The sequence below is a fragment of the Bos grunniens genome, chromosome 13 (assembly GCF_055505025.1).
Source record: "Bos grunniens cultivar Pamir isolate PY7600 chromosome 13, Bosgru_T2T1.0, whole genome shotgun sequence".
In the NCBI taxonomy this organism is placed as follows: Eukaryota; Metazoa; Chordata; class Mammalia; order Artiodactyla; family Bovidae; genus Bos; species Bos grunniens.
This window is the reverse complement of record NC_141177.1, coordinates 52,989,724-53,008,019: the sequence shown is the minus strand read 5'-3', so window position 1 is coordinate 53,008,019 and position 18,296 is coordinate 52,989,724. Positions and strand designations below refer to the sequence as shown.

General features: G+C 37.3%; 1 protein-coding gene and 1 long non-coding RNA gene across 4 annotated transcripts in view; one reads left to right on the top strand and one right to left on the bottom strand.

Annotated features, from left to right (window-relative positions):
- The window catches only part of MINDY3 (MINDY lysine 48 deubiquitinase 3), a 567,291-nt gene that overhangs the window by 211,506 nt on the left and 337,489 nt on the right, over positions 1-18,296 (bottom strand). The window lies entirely within an intron of this gene.
- Positions 1,363-12,151, top strand: LOC147360997 (uncharacterized). Its single transcript, XR_015139602.1, has 2 exons — positions 1,363-1,495; positions 11,978-12,151. It is a non-coding gene; the product is annotated as an uncharacterized LOC147360997 (long non-coding RNA).

The window sequence follows — 18,296 nt, the reverse complement described above, 5'->3', positions numbered from 1 at the left end:
TTGAATCCATGTCTCTTGCATTGCAAATATATTCTTTACCACTGAGCCACTTGTGTATGCATGCATGCTAAGTCAATTCAGGCTCCTCTGCCCATGGAATTCTCCAGGTGAGAATACTGGAGTGGGTTGCCATTTCCTGCTCCAGAGGATCTTCCCAATCCAGGGATGGAAACCACTTCTCTTGTGTCTCCTGCATTGGCAGGTGGGTTCATAAGATGGAGAAATCAGAGGACTCTGCAGGACAGGTCAAAGACAAAACAGATGTCTATGCCCTTGCCATGGTCAAACATCTCAGGATGGTCAAACATCATGAGAGATTACTCTCTCAGATAAAGAAAATTGCTTTTATGAACAGCCCCCAAGGATGGACACAGGCCAATCTGGCATCTGCCACAGAGCATGCACATCCGGGAGAACTGCTTCAGGTCAGTAGTCAGGAAGTATTTCTTCTGCTAGAATGAACCTCATGTGGGAGTCTCTTCTGAAATATGAGCACAAAGACACATTGAGTGTCATCTGTAAGTGATGAAAATTATCTTTGCTTATTAGCAGGGTTAATGGGCACCTTTCAGCAGGTCTTGTTTTAAACTGAGTTTTCTCAGGTGTGAATGAAGAGGCTTTTGAAATTTCAACAGGCAAAAAAAGAAGTTAACGCACTCTTCCTATGATAACCTTGTTGACTGGATAGAAACATCATGAGCAAACTATGTTTTAGTGATCTCAGTATCTTTTCACAGAGGTCAGTAGGAAACCACAGATGGGCTTCAGCAATCGAACCAACATTTCATCAGTGGCTTCCCTTGCAAACAGTTCATAGACAGCCGCATATTTTCTTTCCTTTCCTCTTGAGAGGCACTAAGTTATATGATGAGATGATGGGTGTTAACATCAAATTACAGAAAAAATGAGGACGTCAAGGTGGCTCAGTAGTAAAGAATCTGCCTGCCAATGCAGGAGTTACAAGAGACGCAGGTTCGATCCCTGGGTCAGGAAGATCCCCTGGAGAAGAAAATGGCAACCCACTCTAGTATTCTCATCTTGGAAATCCCATGGACAGAGGAGCCTGGTGGGATAGAGTCCAGGGTGTTGCAAGGAGTTGAACACAACAGAGCAACTAAGCACAACAGCATACACACACACACACAGTTTTCTCAACACTGTTTATTGAAAAGACTATTCTATTTCCATTGAGTTTTCAAAGATGATATTGGCTATATATATGTGAGTTTCTTTCTGGGCTACTTATTCTCTTCCATCATGGTATGTGTCTGTTTTTATTGCCATAATCTATTTATGTGTATTATCATGAATAACAAGCTCTCTGTTAAATTCCAGCCTTTCATTTTTATTTTATTTATTTAGGGCTGCATTGCATGACATGGGATCATTTCCCCGACCAGAGGTGGAACCTGTGCGTACTGCACTGGAAGCATGCAGTCTTAGCCACTAGGCCACCTAGCACACGCTGTTTTAATTCCTGTGGCTGTGCGGTGAGGTGAGGAAGTATGAGGCCTCCATCTTTGTCGTTCTTTCTTAACACTTCTTTGACTATCTGGGGTATTTTGTGGTTCCATTTGAATTCTACAATTTTTTTTTTTTTGCTATTTCTATAAAAACTGCCATTTGGTTTGATATACTGAATCTGTGGACTGTATACTAGAAAGCATAGCTACTTTAGCAATATCAGATCTTCCAATCCATGACTGGGGTGTTTCTATGTATTTGTGTCTTAATTCCTTTCATCAGTATTTTGCAGATTTCAGTGCATAAGTCTAGGAATGACATTCAAGTTCCCTAACTAAATCCAATGCTTCTTTTTCATGAAATTGCTACTTTCTGAAGCAGGGCCTACCTTCTTGAATAAAAGAAATTTGGCCACTTTTAAGTAAATACATTTTATGAATTGAGTACTTCCTACACAACTACCAGTTATGCTAGTTTTCTAACATGTCCAGTAGATAGCCTTTATCACATATTCTGGTCAGAGATTTAACATGAATTTTACACACAAGCCATACAAATACATATTGCTTTGATGAGCACCTGCCTGGACCCTTATGCTAGAAACTAAGTTTTTTGAGAAACTGCTTCTGAATTATCCTGTACTTAAGCAGTCATAATATTAAAGGATGTTCACTAAACATGAGCTGATTAAGCTGTTTGCTTTGTATTCTTTATTTGGGTTAATTCGTCTTAAAAGAAATCTTTTTAAAAGCAAACCATTAGTAAGTTATTACGACCTTATTAATACTCTTAAGACATAGGGAAAGGTGTAGAGACATTGGTTTGTTTATTATTAACATCCTGTGTATGAGCCTGATGATAGAGGAGAAGGCTTCTTCTTTTGAAAGCAAAACCCCCAAACCTAATAACCTCAGACAATCATGTTGACCAAATACAATAAGGCTTAGGGCAAAATATTAAGAATACAAAGTGGTAGCCAGAATGATGAGTCTATTAAGTACTGGAGTTATATCATGATGTATGGTCTTTCATTCAAACTTCAGAGAATCTGTTAAGAAGGAAAATATAAATGTAGGATTTCAGAAGCCATGAACAATCTTGAACTGTTAAGTTCCTCTGAAAAATGACCTCAGCACAACTGGGCTGAAGAGTGAAAGCAAGTTGATTTATGTCAAAATAAATTACTGAGTGCCATTTCTGAAGACCCAGAGGGCTCTATAGGTTGCATATTAGTGGGTTTCTATCTAATTTTAGGGATCAGGACATTTCTGTTCACTTCACCATTTTTCTCGCTTTACCAAAGGAGATCAAAATAAGTGCCATTTACTGAGAACTAACTGATAGCTTCCCCAGGTTGCAATGTTTTAATTAGAGAGATAAAAAGAAAAGGCCACATTCTGCTGTTCAGTGAAGGGAGTCCTTTATGAAAGCCTTATAAAAGCTGGAGACAGATTTTTATTTGATAATGAGAAACAAAATGTGTAAAAAAGAAATTGGAAAAATGACTTTAAGCAATGGATGGATTTTCTTTTTTTGTAAATAACTTTAGAGGAAATTAGCACATTTTGAAACTAGATTTGCTTTTACCATATTAAAAAAACATAAAAACCTTTTGGATATGCCGAGATTGATAAATTGGATACAAAAGCTGGCCCTTTAATAGTCTGAAACATTTACTTCTATTGCTTTTGTTTTCTAGTTTCTTCATCATACCTGCATAGAAATACTTAAAGCCATGTGGTTTACAAGGAACAATGCATTATTTTGAAATCTAAATTTCTCAAAGGCATAATTACTTACTATATTTTAGTTGCATGATTTGAATTATGCTAATAAAAGACTGGAACTATAAAGAAACATTTTCCTAAGCCAGTTTTTGTGCAAATATTTTTTCTAGAAATGCAACTTACAGAAATTTTATAAAAATAATAAATTTCCATTTATAAGAAATTTCCAACTCAGTTTTAATAATGCACCTGATAAATTTTTTTAACCACAGAAATGAATGTCTATTTTTTAAAAAAAGAAATAATTATCTTGTGACATCTACTAAGAAAGGTCAGACAATTTTACATTTTCTCACTCAGTGAAACAAAGCAAATTAAAAAGCACAATTGACCTTTTCCTTTTCTACCCTCTCTTGCAAATACAGAACAGTGTGTCAATCTTATTTCAATAAGTAGCGTAAAAAGCAAAGCAAGTAAACAAAAAATGAACTGTGCTGTTCAACTGGTCTCCTTAGACTGTTGCCCTAGACTAGGCTCTGAATGTTTTGGAACAAGAAGCCAGGCCTGCTTTGCTTCTCTATCTAATTTTACACAGAACTAGGACAATGGTAACATGTCATCATTGAGGGCATGCAGTGCAAGATTTATCTTCCTGTGTTCAAACAAATCATTAGATTTATCTTTTTTGGTATCATAGGTCTTCATTGAGTCAAATAAACCATATTTTGTTTACTACGCTGGAAAGATATAAATGCTAAATACTGTTTAACTTCATTTTATGAGAGTGAATATTATATTCTTCTTTCCAGTGACCTTTTACTGCCTCGTGAATAAAGAAATAATTTGCTAGTCAGAAATAGCAGCAAGAGAGTGATGGGATTTATGAGCAGCCCAGCTCTCCTAAAACTGAGAGATAAACATGATAGTTTCAGAATAAAAATAGAGAATTTTCCTGTACCCCATTCTCCAAACTTTTGCCAACTTTATATCATCCAGTAAATAATGCACAGGGTTTAAAGGGTAGACAACTCATCAATCTTTTGCAACAGAAAAATGAAGTCAAAACCGGTGATAGATATGATACTTTGCCAAACTCTTGAGCATTTACTCCTTTAAAAAATATCAAAAAAAGGAATACAGAAAACAAAAAGGTAAAGGAGGTACTTTCAGAAGAGAAAAAGAAAAAAAGCCTAATAACACCAAAGGCAAAGAAGACAGTCTAGTAGTCAAGATTAGAGGTTTTGGAACTTGATAATCAAACACTTTGTAGTGGTGTAATATTGAACAGGTCACTTGCTTCCTGAATCTCAGCTTCCCCTAGTATAAGGTAGAAATCGTATCAGTTCCTACCTTATAGTGATGGTAAGATAATTAAATGACATGAGAGATGTAGACCATCTTACATTGTGCCTAGTGCATTTTAAACACTTGATAAATATTAGCTACTATTCATTTTATTTAATAGATGGAGTTTCTTACCATATATGCTTACATTATGGTCACATATATTAAAATTGTGGTCACCCAGCAAATATTTGCAAAACACAGTCCATCAATTCATTGTCTAATTTCTCTTGAAGTGTTTTGGACAATTTCTTCTGAGATTTCCTGGTCTTGACATTGTGTCAGAATCTAGTAGCCTCAGAGAAACTTAAAAACCAAGTATTCAGGGATTCTACTTAAAATAGAGAAAGCTGGAAAGAATTTTGCTACTGTTCTTAGACACTAAGAAAACGATGGCTAGTCTACAAAATCCTAACCTTTCTCAAATGCATTATAGAGCTGAGGTCAGAGGGAAAGCCTCAGGCTAATGGTAGAACAGAAACATTAATTAAAAAAAAAAATACCCCAAGGACCTAGAGACTGTCATATTGAGTGAAGTTGAGTTAGACAGAAAGATAAATATCATATGGTATCACTTATGTGTGGAATCTAAAAACATAGTACAAATGAACCTATTTACAAAAGAGAATTAGAGTCACAGATGTAGAAAACAAATTTTTGGTTACCAAGAGGGAAAGAGAAGGAAGGATAAATTGGGAGATTGGGATTGACATGTACACACTATTGCATATGAAATAGATAACTAATAAGGGCCTACTGTATAGCACAGGGAACTCTACTCAATACTCTCTAATGGCCTTTATTGAAAAAGAATCTAAAGAAGAGTGGATATATCTACTTTGCTGTACACCTGAAACTAACACAATACTGTAAATCAACTATACTCCAATAAAAAGTAATTATAAATAAATAAGACATGGAATAAAGTAATAGAAAAAAAAAACCCTCCAGAAATACATCCATTAACTAAGCACCAAGTGCTATTGGAGGAATTTGACCCTAAAGGTGATCACAGCTAAAACAACCCAAATCCATGTCAAGTCATTGTTACACTGATTCATTTCCCATGCTAATAACACACCAAATGAAACTATGTGCCATTTCCAGGCACAAATACCATTTGCCTAGGTGTCTAGCATGCAAACAAGAATTATGAGAAACATAAAGAGGACAGAAAAAAATAACACATTGTCAAGGAAATCAACAGAACCAGACTCCAGTATGATCCAGATATTTGTACTGTCACACGAGGCATTTAAAATAACTATGATTAATGTATTATATGACTTTTGGTAGAAAAAAAAATGGATAAATATGTGAACAGCTGGAGAGTTACAGACGAAGAAAAGTATAAGAAAAATTAAATAAGAACACAGAAACAAAATAAACAATGAAAGAAATGAAAAATCTTTTGATAGGCTCATCAGAAGGAAAGAACTGGACACAGGTGAGGAAAGTGTGAACTGAAGACAGGTCAATATAAATTACCCAAACAAAGCACAAAAAACCCAAAAAGAATGAAAAAGGAACCAGAACATTTGATGGCAGTGGACAATATCAAACAGTTAAACATACGTATAACTTCAATTCAAGAAAGAAAAGATAGAGAAGGGGGCATGAAAAATATTTGAAGAAATAATAGCTGAGAATTTTCCAGAATTAATCAGGCACCAAAACACAACTCCAGAAAGCTTTAGTGGAAACCAAGCAGAGCAAATACCCAAAAAACACACCCCCAAAAAATCAAACTGCTGAAAACCAAAGACAAAGACTTGAAAGCACCTGGAAAAAAGACAGATAATATCCAGAGACACACAGAATCACATTGGACTTATCATTAAAAATAGTGATAGAACAAGCAAACAACACATTCAAATGCATCATTTGACAGGTCTGGAGCAGTTACTGTTTGCTGCTAAGTTTTCCCTACAGATGCACCAAAAACTTACCTTGCAGTTTATTTCTGATTATGGCAACCAAGATTGGATGAGGGAACATAAGAGTTTTGAAAACATCAGGAAAGAGAGAGAATTTTTTATAACTCAGATATAACTCTGTGAATAGTGATGAGTCTGTTACATTCCAAAAAAAGACAAATTTGAGTTTACATGAGAAAATAAAACTCAATAAAGACATAGAAAACCTGAGCAACAGAATTAATAGACTGGACAAAATAATGACAGAAAACAGTCTTTCTCAAGTGCACATGTACTATATACCGAAACTAGCCATATTCTGGCCAGAAAGAAAACCTCAATGAAGTTTTGAAATTGAAATAATTTATGGCATGTTTTTTGAAGACGAAGAATTTAACTAGAAATTGATGCCAGAACAACTAAAAATATCAAGATATTAATATTTAAAGAGTAAATAATATACTCGTAAATAACCCAAGGGCAAAAATAAAATAAAGTGAAATTTAGAAAATAATCAAAATAAATGATTTTCATACTGGGGAATATCAGTGCAGAGAGGGAAATTTATAATCTTAAATGCATTTTCTAGAAGGAATATAGAGTAAAAGTGAGATAACTCAGGTTCTATCTTAAGAAGTTAGGAAGAAAGAGCCCTAAAAACAAACCCAGACAAAGGAGAAAGAAGTAAATAAAAATAAGAGCAGAAATCAAAATAACAGGAAACATAATATAAAGAAATTCAACAAACCCAAAGTTGATTTCTTGAAAATATTAACAAGAAGTCAAATCACAAATTACTACCATATTAAGAATGAAAAACTCAACAATATTTCCAGATACAATTTTCAACAGAAATGTAATGGGAAGATATGAGCAAATTTATGATTCATAATTATTTAATAATTTAAGTGATACTGAAAAAATTCTAGGAAAATAGAAATCTCAAACAGCTCTCTTTTTATTAAAGATATTGAATTATTGAAAACCATCTTATAGATGCAGACATACAGAATAGATTTGTGGACATAGTGGAGAAAGAGAGGGTGGTACAAATTGAGGGACCAGTATTGAAACATATATATTACCATATGGAAAACAGGCAGTGGGAATTTGCTGTATGACACAGGGAGCTCAAACCCAGTGTTCTTTGACAAGCTAGAGGGGTGGGATGTGGTGGGAGGTGGGAGGGAGGTTCAAGAGGGAGGAGATATATGTATAACTATGGTTGATTCATGTAGATGTACGGCAGAAGCCAATACAACATTGTAAAGCAATTATCCTCCAATTAAAAAGAATAAATTTTTAAAAATCTCATAAAGGAAACTTCAGAACCAGATGGTTTTTTTACTAGTGAATTATTCCACATATTCAAGGAAGAAATCACATCATTATATACAAACTCTTGCGGAATACGGAAAGAAAGAACACTTGCCAATTCTTTTTTATGAAGTCAGAATAAACTTGATAGTAAAGCCTGATAAGAGTATTACAAAAAGATGAAAGTAAAGGCTATTCCATGTCATGACACTGGATACAAAAATTCCAGTATAATATTAGCAACTTTAATACAGAGATATAAGTAAAAAAAAAAATGAAAGTGTGAAAGTGTTAGTTGCTCAGTTTCTTTGTGACTCGATGGACTGTGTAAACCACCAGGCTCCTCTGTCCATGGGATTCTCCAGGCAAGAATTCTGGAGTGGGTTGCCATTCCCTTCTCCAGGGGATCCTCCCAACCCAGGGTTTGAACCCGGGGCTTCTGCATTGCAGGCAAATTCTTTATTATCTTTATTGTCAAGAAAAAGTACTTAACAAACTTCAATGGTCATTCCTTATAAAAATACTTGCTAAAATGAGAATACAAGGAAAATTTCTATTTCAATAAAGAGTAATTACAAGGCTTCCCTGGTGTCTCAGTGGTAAAGAATGTGCCTGCCAATGCAGGAGGAGTGGGCTCGATCCCTGGCCCAGGAAGACCCCACATGCCGCAGGGCAACTAAGCTTGTGCATCACAACTACTGAACCCCAGCCTCTCTAGAGCCAATGCTCCACAAGAGAAGACACCGCAGTGAGAAGCCGGTGCGCCGCAACTAGAGAAAAGCCTGTGCAGCAACAAAGACCCAGCACAGCCAAAGATGAATAAAATAAGTAAATACATTTTAAAAATAAAAAGTAACTACAAGTAAAAGGAATAGAAAACTTCATGTTTAGTGATGAATAATTCGAAGATTTTCTGAGGTCAAGAAGCAGATAAAGTTATTTTGTTCTTATTCATTTTTAGGATTTATTAAACATTCTGTGTATCGGTGCTCGTTTTGTTAAATTCAAATCCAGTCCTATAATTTTTGGTATAATCCTTCAGTGAAATTGATATATTAATTAAAATGAGGGAATCATCACAGGACTGGTTTCAAAAGCATAGTAAGGGATAACAAAACTAGTTGAAAAGGATCTGTACAGTATATCATTCATGACATTAAAAAAAAATGCAGTCATGTTATACATGATTATTCTATCTACCTTTCTTCATAGCATAAAACTGGCTGGGAAGAATATTTTTCAATTTCAGAATACTGTGACTTCAGAGAAGATAAACAGAGGATATACAGTGATGATCCTAATGAAGATGAGTTGACAATTTTCAATGTTTGTGGGGCTTCCCAGATGGTGCAGTGGTAAAGAATCTGTTTGCCAATGTAGAAGATGCAGGAGACTCGAGTTCAATCCCTGGGTCAGGAAGATTCCCTGGAGGAGGAAATGGCAACCCACTCTAGTATTCTTGCTTAAAGAATTCCATGGACAGGGGAGCCTGGCACGCTATAGTCCAGACAGTCATGAAGAGTCAAACAGGACTGAGCATGCATGCAAATAAAACTGGAACACTTGAAATATTTAGCTTTTTTCATAAACATCTCTTATCTTTATATCTATGTTCTGCTAAAGTTTGAAAGATTTCTTAATTAAAAAGAAAAAAATTACAGAGTTAGTGAACCTAATCTGGGATAACAGCAGTTTGCATGAAGAGACAAGAAACAGGTAAAGAAATTGAGCTGGTACAGATTTAGAGAACAAATTTAGGATTACCAGGGAGGAAGGGGGGAGGGGATAGATTGGGAGTTTGGGATTGACACATACATACTACTATAGTTAAAACAGATAACGAACAAGGATCTACTGTATAGCACAGGGAACTCTGCTCAATATTCTGTAGTAACCTAAAGTGTTAGTAGCTCAGTCATGTCCGATTCTTTGTGACCCCATGAACTGTGGCCTGCCAGGTTCCTCTATCTATAGAGTTCTCCAGGTAAGAAATAGAGTGGGTTGTCATTTCCTTTTCCAGGGGATCTTCCCAACCCAGGATTGAACCTGGGTCTCCTGCATTGGAAGCAGATTCTTTATCTGAGCCAACAGGGAAGCCCTAATGGGAAAAGAATTTGAAAAAGAATAAAAACATGTATATATATATATATAACTGAATCACTTTGCTGTAGACCTGAAACTAACACAACCCTGCTAATTAATGAGACTCCAACACAAAATAAAAATTAAAAAAGGAAACTAAGCTAGTAAAATTGATGAGTCTTAGCAGCTGATTCGGTAATGAGAGAAAATGGAGGGGGAGGGGAGAGAGAGAGATTAAAGATGAAACTGAACTGTATATGTTAATGGTAAGGAAGGATGTGGGAATGGGTTGGGGTGGAGTAGGGGCTGGACTGGGGACAATGATGCTATCCACAGAATCAGAGAACATGGGGCAGGAGGCTCAGGAAGGAGAGGATGAGTTTAAAGAGTGAGTTGGATTTTTGGTGAGACGTCCAGTTATAGATGTAGTTGAAACTGGACAAAATGGAGAGAGAAATTAAGGAGGAAGCCATCATGTTCGAGAGCAACAGAACTGATTACTGGAAACATGACTTAGCTACATTTCCAAGGACATGAAGGTTACAAGAGGAAGAAGGAAAATCACAGCAAGTCTCTTGTGCAATGTGGTATGAGCCTGGGTGGGTAAGAGACACAGAGGAGGAGGAGAGGGCTGACCCAGCAGCCAGTGGAAGACAGAACTTTTTTTTGACATTTGAGCTGCATTTTATTCAATTTTTATTGGAGTACAATTGATTCGCAATGTTGTGTTAGTTTCAGGTGTACAGCAGAGTGAATCAGTTACATATACATATATCCACTTTTTTGGATTCTTTTCCCATATAGGTCACTACAGAGTATCAAATAGAGTCCTTATTATCCATTTTTTTTATAGTGTGTACATATCAGTCCCAATTTATCCCATCTCCCTAGCTCCAATAACTATAAGCTTGTTTTCTATGACTGTGATGGAAGAGAGGATGACACAAAGAAGTGGTAGTCTTCATAGATAAGTGCCCAGGAGCAATGAAAGAGCATGAGAATGGACAGAGAGCTCTTGTGTTTAGCAACTAGGGCGTCACTGATGGCCTCAGGAAGAGGAGAAGCAGAGAGGAGCAATGATAGTGGCTACCATGGTGACTGGCCACTCAATGGGTGCAGACAGGAGCAGGGAGCAGAAATGAGTCACTGCTTCCTGGCCTCTCCACGTCAGCTGCCATCTTCCTTTCTGCCCATTCTGATTGCTCCTCCGAGACTGGTATTAAGCCAGACTGAGTGCTCATCCAGCTGCCATCTCCTCTCCTTTATCCTGTGGGTCTTAGCTAAAGAGAACTGGGGAACTGACTCTAAATTAAAACCTGTTCATCCCAGCCGTGCATAAATAAATGTCCCTTCACTATTCCCTGCATCTGAATCTCTGAGACCCTCCATTTCGCTGATCTTGTTTATCCTTGAAGCTGTCCTCAAACACTTCCCAGTCTCCTGAATTGCATACAAATGGAGGAATATTTGGAAAAAGTGTAATTGCTGTTGTTTGTTATTTTGTCCTGTCACGGTGCTTCCTTATACCATCTGGACTGGAGGTGGACTTGCTAAAAAAAAAAAAAAAAAAACCATCCAGAAAGGACAGGCTCACAAATCTGAGCCTGAAAGAGAGAAGGAAGTCCTTAGTCTCTCCTCAGAAAACAGATCTTTACAGAGTTTCCTGGCCAAACGTGCAGCCAAGATGTTGCTAAATCTGGGAAGTGTATCAAACGCAAACTGTGAGTCTTCTGTGCACAACTGTGCTCAATTTCACATGGTCTGTTTGTTGCTTTAAATGAACATCATAGGAATAACCACAACAGACACCTGTATGGTACTGGGTGCTTTTTAAATTCTTTCCACAAGCAAGAGAGAATTTTATCCTCCCGACAAATTGGTGATGTTTGGAGTCTCTGAGAAGCTGCAAGATCAGGTGAAAAGCAAGGTCTGTGCTGGGGCCAGGTCTTTGGATTCCCCACCCAGCACCCTGCTCCAGTGTGGTCCTTATTTAGTACTCACCGTGGCTGAAAACAGAGATACCTGTCTTTGCCTCTGGGAGAAATTAGGCAGGATACAATGAAATGGTAAATGTCCACCCTGCAATGATCACATAGGACTGATTCACCATTTCTTTGTTTCTTTTAGGGAAAACATTGTATTTGTTTGGAGGAAATGAATGAATACGCTGATTGTGCCCAAGCATGGAATCAGAGTGGAATTTGGGCTTTCACTGAAAGAAGCAAGAAGAATTTAGGATTGAATCATGAAGAAAGAAGAATAAAGGGAAACATAATAAAGGGGCAGAGACAGGGAAAGTCAGAAGGCTCTGTTCTGTATTTTGTATTATGTCCTCTTTCTGATCCCCTAACTTTGCAGTTAAATTACGAAGCACATGCAACAGTTGGGGTGAATGCATGGTGTAGACAAAGGAATATAGCTTTTGCATTTAGATTTAGGAGGATGAAACCACCCCAGGGAAAGAGAGAAGACTAGGAGTTCAATTAGGATGCCAGAAAAATTGTGAGGAGGTTTTCTGGACTGTCACAGGCAATGGATTTGGGCTTTAGGCCAAGTTCAACCACATTTCTCAAGGGCAGGAGGCCTCAGCAGGCATCTGCATTACTTGAGAAATCAGAGAGCATTTCCAAAGCATTTATTTGCATGCCTTTGATCCTGTGCCTAATTCAACACACAAAAGAAAAAAATAAATATAGTTATATACTTACATATATGAGTATATACATATACATATGTATTTCCTTAAAATAATTGATTTATTCAAGAAAAATGTGTCATAGTGGCATACAATTTTAGTTTAAGTGAGGGAGAACAGTGCACTTTTCATTGCACTGTCTTACAAAGGCAACCTTGGCTGACAATGAATGGCTACTCCCTGGGGACATTTAAGAAGATGCTGAAGATATATGCTTTTTTAGAAAAAAAATTTTAATTAATTTCTACTGGACTATGGTTGCTTTACAATGCTGTGTTAGTTTTTGCTGTACAGAAAAGTAAATCAGCAATATGTACACTTATATTCTTTCTTTTTTGGATTTTCTTCCCATTCAGGTCACCACAAAGCACTGAGTAATGTTCTTTGTACTATACTGTAAGTTCTCATTAGTTATCTATTTTATATGTAAGTTCTCATTAGTTATCTATTTTGTACATAGTATCAACAGTGTATATATGTCAATCCCAATCTCCCAGTTCCTCCCACCTCTCCATCCCCCTTGATATCCATTTGTTCTCTACGTCTGTGAGTCTACTTCTGCTTTGCAAATAGGTCCATCTGTACCATTTTTCTAGATTCCACGTATGTGTGTTAATATATGATATTTGTTTTTCTCTGATTACTTCTCTCTGTATGCCAGTCAAAGAACATGCTGCTGATACCTTTTGAGACATGGTAGAGACAATCTTCACTAATAGAACATTGATTCCCATCAACTCTGACATTTACCCTTTAATATTATTTTTAATTATGAGAGAGAAAGAAGGACCATGAAGCCATCAGAAATACTACCTAAGGTAGTTTCCCAATCTTAATAACAATAAAGACAAGCATAGCAGAGAATCAAAATACAGTATGGCCTTGCACTTTAATTTATGACAAGTTACTTATTTTCTTCTCTGAGTTGCCTATTATCATGAATCTATTTATTCTTTGGCTCAGACCATTTGGGTTAAGTAAGAAAGATCGGGATCAAAAGATCCATTTGAAACCTTTTATTTCACATTAAAGATAGATTTTTCCTTTTCCTCATTATGGCTGAGGAAAGAGATATGTGTCCAGTTTTCATCGCAAGAGAGGCATTGTCAAAAGTGTTTCACTAACTGGAAAACTCTAGGATGAAAACAAAAGCAAATAGAAAATCCCACCAACAACAAATGCAGTAAGAAAACTCCTCTTTTGGTTCTGTCTCCTAGCATTGAACAGTGAAATTGAGTCCGGGTGAGACTGCTCCCAGGTGAAGGAGTCAGACGTGAAAAATTGGCATCATGCAGCCTGTGAAAATTGTGGACTGTGGGGAAGAGCAGTAGAATTTAACTGTCACAATGATAAGATCATCAACTTAAACTATTTGAGACAGGAAGGAAGCAAGCTGTAGGTGGAAGTGACCCTACAATGAAGGAGGTAAGAGGAGAAGGAAAGAGGAACTCTTAGAACATGACAAGAGATTCACAGTGGGGCGGGGTAAGGAGGGCGAGGGACATGAAAAGTATATTGGCTTTATTTTTGCTGCTGCAAGAAATGAACAGGAACTTAGCGGTTTAAAATAACAGAAATTTATTATCTCAAAGTTCTGGAGGTCAGAGTCCAAAATCCATCTCAGTGGGCTAGTGTCAAGGCATTGGTAGGGATGCATTCCTTCTGAAGCTCTAGGGCAGAATACATGAATGGATTTTCCCAGTTTTGATTGAATGTTGTTATTCCTTGGCTCACAGGCCATCTCTTAACCCCTGTTTCTACAGCCACATTGTCTTCTTTGAGTATAGTCTTCTTATATCCCTCTTAAAAGGACCCTTTGACTACATTGGAAGCTTCTGAATAATACAGGTTATTCTTCCCATCTCAATGTTCTTAATTTAATCACACCACAAAGTCCTTTTAACCATATAAGATACATAAGGTACACATTAACAGGTTTCTGGGATTAGAACATGGACATCTTTGAGGGCTATAATTCAGCCTGCTGCAGAAGGTGTTCATAGAATATTATCAAGACTGTTTGTAATACACCAGTCAGAATGGTCATCATCAAAAGTCTACAAACAATAAATGCTTGAGAGGTTGTGGAGGAAAGGGAACCCTCCTACACGGTTGGTGGGAATGAAAATTGGTACAGCTACTATGGAGAACAATATGGAGGTTCTTTAAAGAAACTAAAAATAGAGATACCATATGATCCAGCAATAGTATATCCCAGTCCTGGGAATATACCCAAAGGAAAACATGGTTTGAAAGGATACATGCACCCCAATGATCACTGCAGCACCATTTACAATAGCCAAGACGTGGAAGCAACCGAAATGTCCATTGACAGATAAATGGATGAAGAAGATGCACATACATACACTGGAATATTACTCAGTCATAAAAAAGAATAAAATAGTACCATTTTTAGTAACATACATGGGCCTAAAGATTAGCATACTAAGTGAAGTGAGCCAAACAAAGATAAATATCATATGATATTGCTTATATGCAGAATCTTAAAAAACTGACACAGTCGAACTTATTTACAAAATGGAAACAGACTCACAGACGTAGAAAACAAAGTATGGTAATCAAAGGGGAAAGCCTGGGGAGAGGGATAAACTGAGAGCTTGGGATTGATAAGCACATACTACTATATTTAAAATACATAATAACTATAAACATATGAAACAAATATATCATTATACAAAGACTTGCCTCAAATAAAGTCTGAAAGAATAAATATAAATAAAATAAAGTGGATAAGCAACAAGGCCCTACTATGTAGCAAAGAGAACACTGCTCAATTATCCTGTAACAACCTAAATGGAAAAAGAATTTGTAAAGAAAAAAAAAAGATACATGTACATGTATAACTGAATCACTGTGCTGTACACCTGAAATTAAAATAACATTGTTAATCAACTATACTCCAAAAAGAAAAATTAAAAAACAAAAATTCACCATTGAAGGGGGTGAAGAGAATGTTGGGGATCATAGTTAAGTGTGTGAATGAACATTTTAGTACTCAAAGAACAACCAGCCTAATCATCCTGGAAACCTTCCTAGAGGGTGACTAGCTGATGTCAAAACAGACTGTTAGAATGTGTCTGTGTCAGGGGCGAGTGTTAGGGATTTCAAGGGAGAGAGACTTTGGACTTGTGCTTTCTCTCTTGCCAATGCCAATGTCACTTTGGCATTCTCTTTCCTCTCCTGGAAAATGATTTGGCTTTCAATTCTCTGCTTAGATATTCATCCTTCAGGAAGCTTTATATGAGCCCCTGCATTGCCCTGTGTGATGGGACATTTCCTGACTTCCCTTCTTTCAGGAGGAAGGAAGGAGTCTTTCTCTCCTGAAGCCAAGGCAAGCAAACTCCAGGAGATACACTTGTTAAGTTGGTGATTCCCTGAATTGTCCCCTATTCCACTTGGTTAAGTCTAATGATGCTTGAATTCTTTTGAAGTAGTACAGACAGAGGGGAAAGACAAAGATGTCAGAGGTGACTCCAGGGACAGTGTTAAAACAACCTGCTTCCCCTCGACAGAACCTGGTAACCTACGTGATCTTCCAGGCATCAAGTAGACACCAAGGAATGTGATTTGGCCCAACTTCCTGGTACTCCATTGCGGAGCAGGAAGATACCAGCAGCTAGATGCCATAGGATAATCCACTTGTGTTGTGAGCTATGGAGCAGAGGGACCATGATGGTCCAACTGGAACTAGGTCTCCCCTATCAGAAAACTGGGGAGTGGAGGAATTTCTGCAGGAGTGCTACCTGTGTGCTTCTACATTTATAACCTGAATATCCCACCATAACCACACCCACCACACAGAGGGCATGGACAATGATCAGTCTATCTCAGGCAGAGAAGCAACAACAGTAAGCTTAGGTAAGTAAAGATCCATTTGACTGCCTCTATTTCTTCCCCCTCATGAATCAAAAGGAAAAGTATTGAGAAGAGGATTGAGTAAAGTGTTTGGGAACCAGATCACCTCCTTTCATGCAGCAGTTTATTCACACCCACTGATTTCTAATAGTCTGTTAAATGAGTATTCAATATTTTTATTCATTCTGCTATTGATAGCCATCAGGATTGTTTCCATTTTGGGGTCCCTGCAAATCGTATTGCTATCAATATTCTCACACCTGCCTTTTGTGAACATTCATGCACAATTATTGACAGAAGTTAATAGCAACACAATCCTACCTCAAGAAACAAGAAAAGTCTCATAGAAATGACCTAACCTTACACCTAAAGCAACCAGAGAACGAACAAAACCAACCCAGATCACCTCCTTCTCTCTGCAGAGAAGAGACAAGGAGGACTTTCAGGCAGACTTGGAACTAAAATTTAAATAGAACTGAATCTTAAATACTAGAATGAGAAGGGTCAGACACATTCAGGACAGCTGTATGTGTCTGAAAAAGTATAGAGTCTGGCTAGTATGTGATTAAGGAAGGCTTTCATTTGTAATAAACCATCTCATCTTAATGCTCCAAGAAATTGGGTCTGTAAAGTGGTTACATAAGCTTTTAGGTTACAGGATTATAGCTAACTAGTTACTTTTACTCTAAGCTTCTTGAGGACAGAGACTACTGCACCAAAGAGAATATTTAATTGCAATGGACTTATATCTGCTCAAATTACTTCAGAAAGAATGTGTTTATTATGAGCAGAGAGACTTCACTGAAATTAAGGAAGAAGTGAAAAAGCAAGTCTCGTGAACAATGTTATTCTGGGTATTTCAGCAACTGAGAGTTCAGGTTCACAGACCTTCACTTTCATGTTTCACCAGTAAGGAAACTCAGCTAGCACTTGGTTCTGTCTCTGTATCTTTTACTTTAAATATGGCACAGAAGCTCAGTGGGAAAGTGAAAGAGAGTGAGACAGACAGACAAAAATACAGACAGACTGAGCCAAGCCTGTGGATTTATTCATCTGAGGTTGGATGAGGGAACAGCCTATGCATGGCCTGCCCTGTTATATAAACATTACTGCATCACTGAAAAAATGGAATTTGTTTGACTTGAGAATCTTAAATGTTACTGGCTCATGATAATCACAGTCCCTCCACAGCTAGGATGTGACTGGTCCCCACCTTGCTCAAAGGGATGTACTTTAAGTAAAGATGAGTAAGAAATTGCATGTCTCACCAAACATTTTCATAATCAACACTTCCTCACTTTCAGCATTTTACTATAATTATAGCAACCAGCTACCTTGTCAGGGACAAGTCAGCTTGCTGCTGCAATCCTTTCATTTATTTTGGAGCTACTTATCCTGAGAACCTTCTTCCTTTTTTCCTTGATGACATCAAAGTACCTTGTGAAAATCAGTTTGTTGACTTGGCACATTGTATAAAGCATCAATAGATTAAGAAAACAGTCTAAGCTGGGTTAGCCATGACAGTCAGGGGTAGGAGTGAGAGGTTGTGTCTCAAGAAGCTGCATCAGAAAATGAATTTTTCATAGTATTACATCAACCTCTTTGACCCCAGAAATTCTGACGAACCCTCAGTGCTATGTAATTCTCCATCATACTGGCCACCAGCTCTGCCCCAGCCCCTCCAGAATGCTTCTTTCATCCATCAGTGTCTATGGTACTGGGGCAGAATGAAAGGGAGCATTTCTGAGCAGGGTCTGTTGATGGTTAAGGGAGTACAAGATGATGGAGAATTGTAATTAGAGGAGGAACGACATTAACTGAAAAGACATGTTAATCAGGGTGCCTTTTTAAAAATCTTGAATCTATGCAACTTTA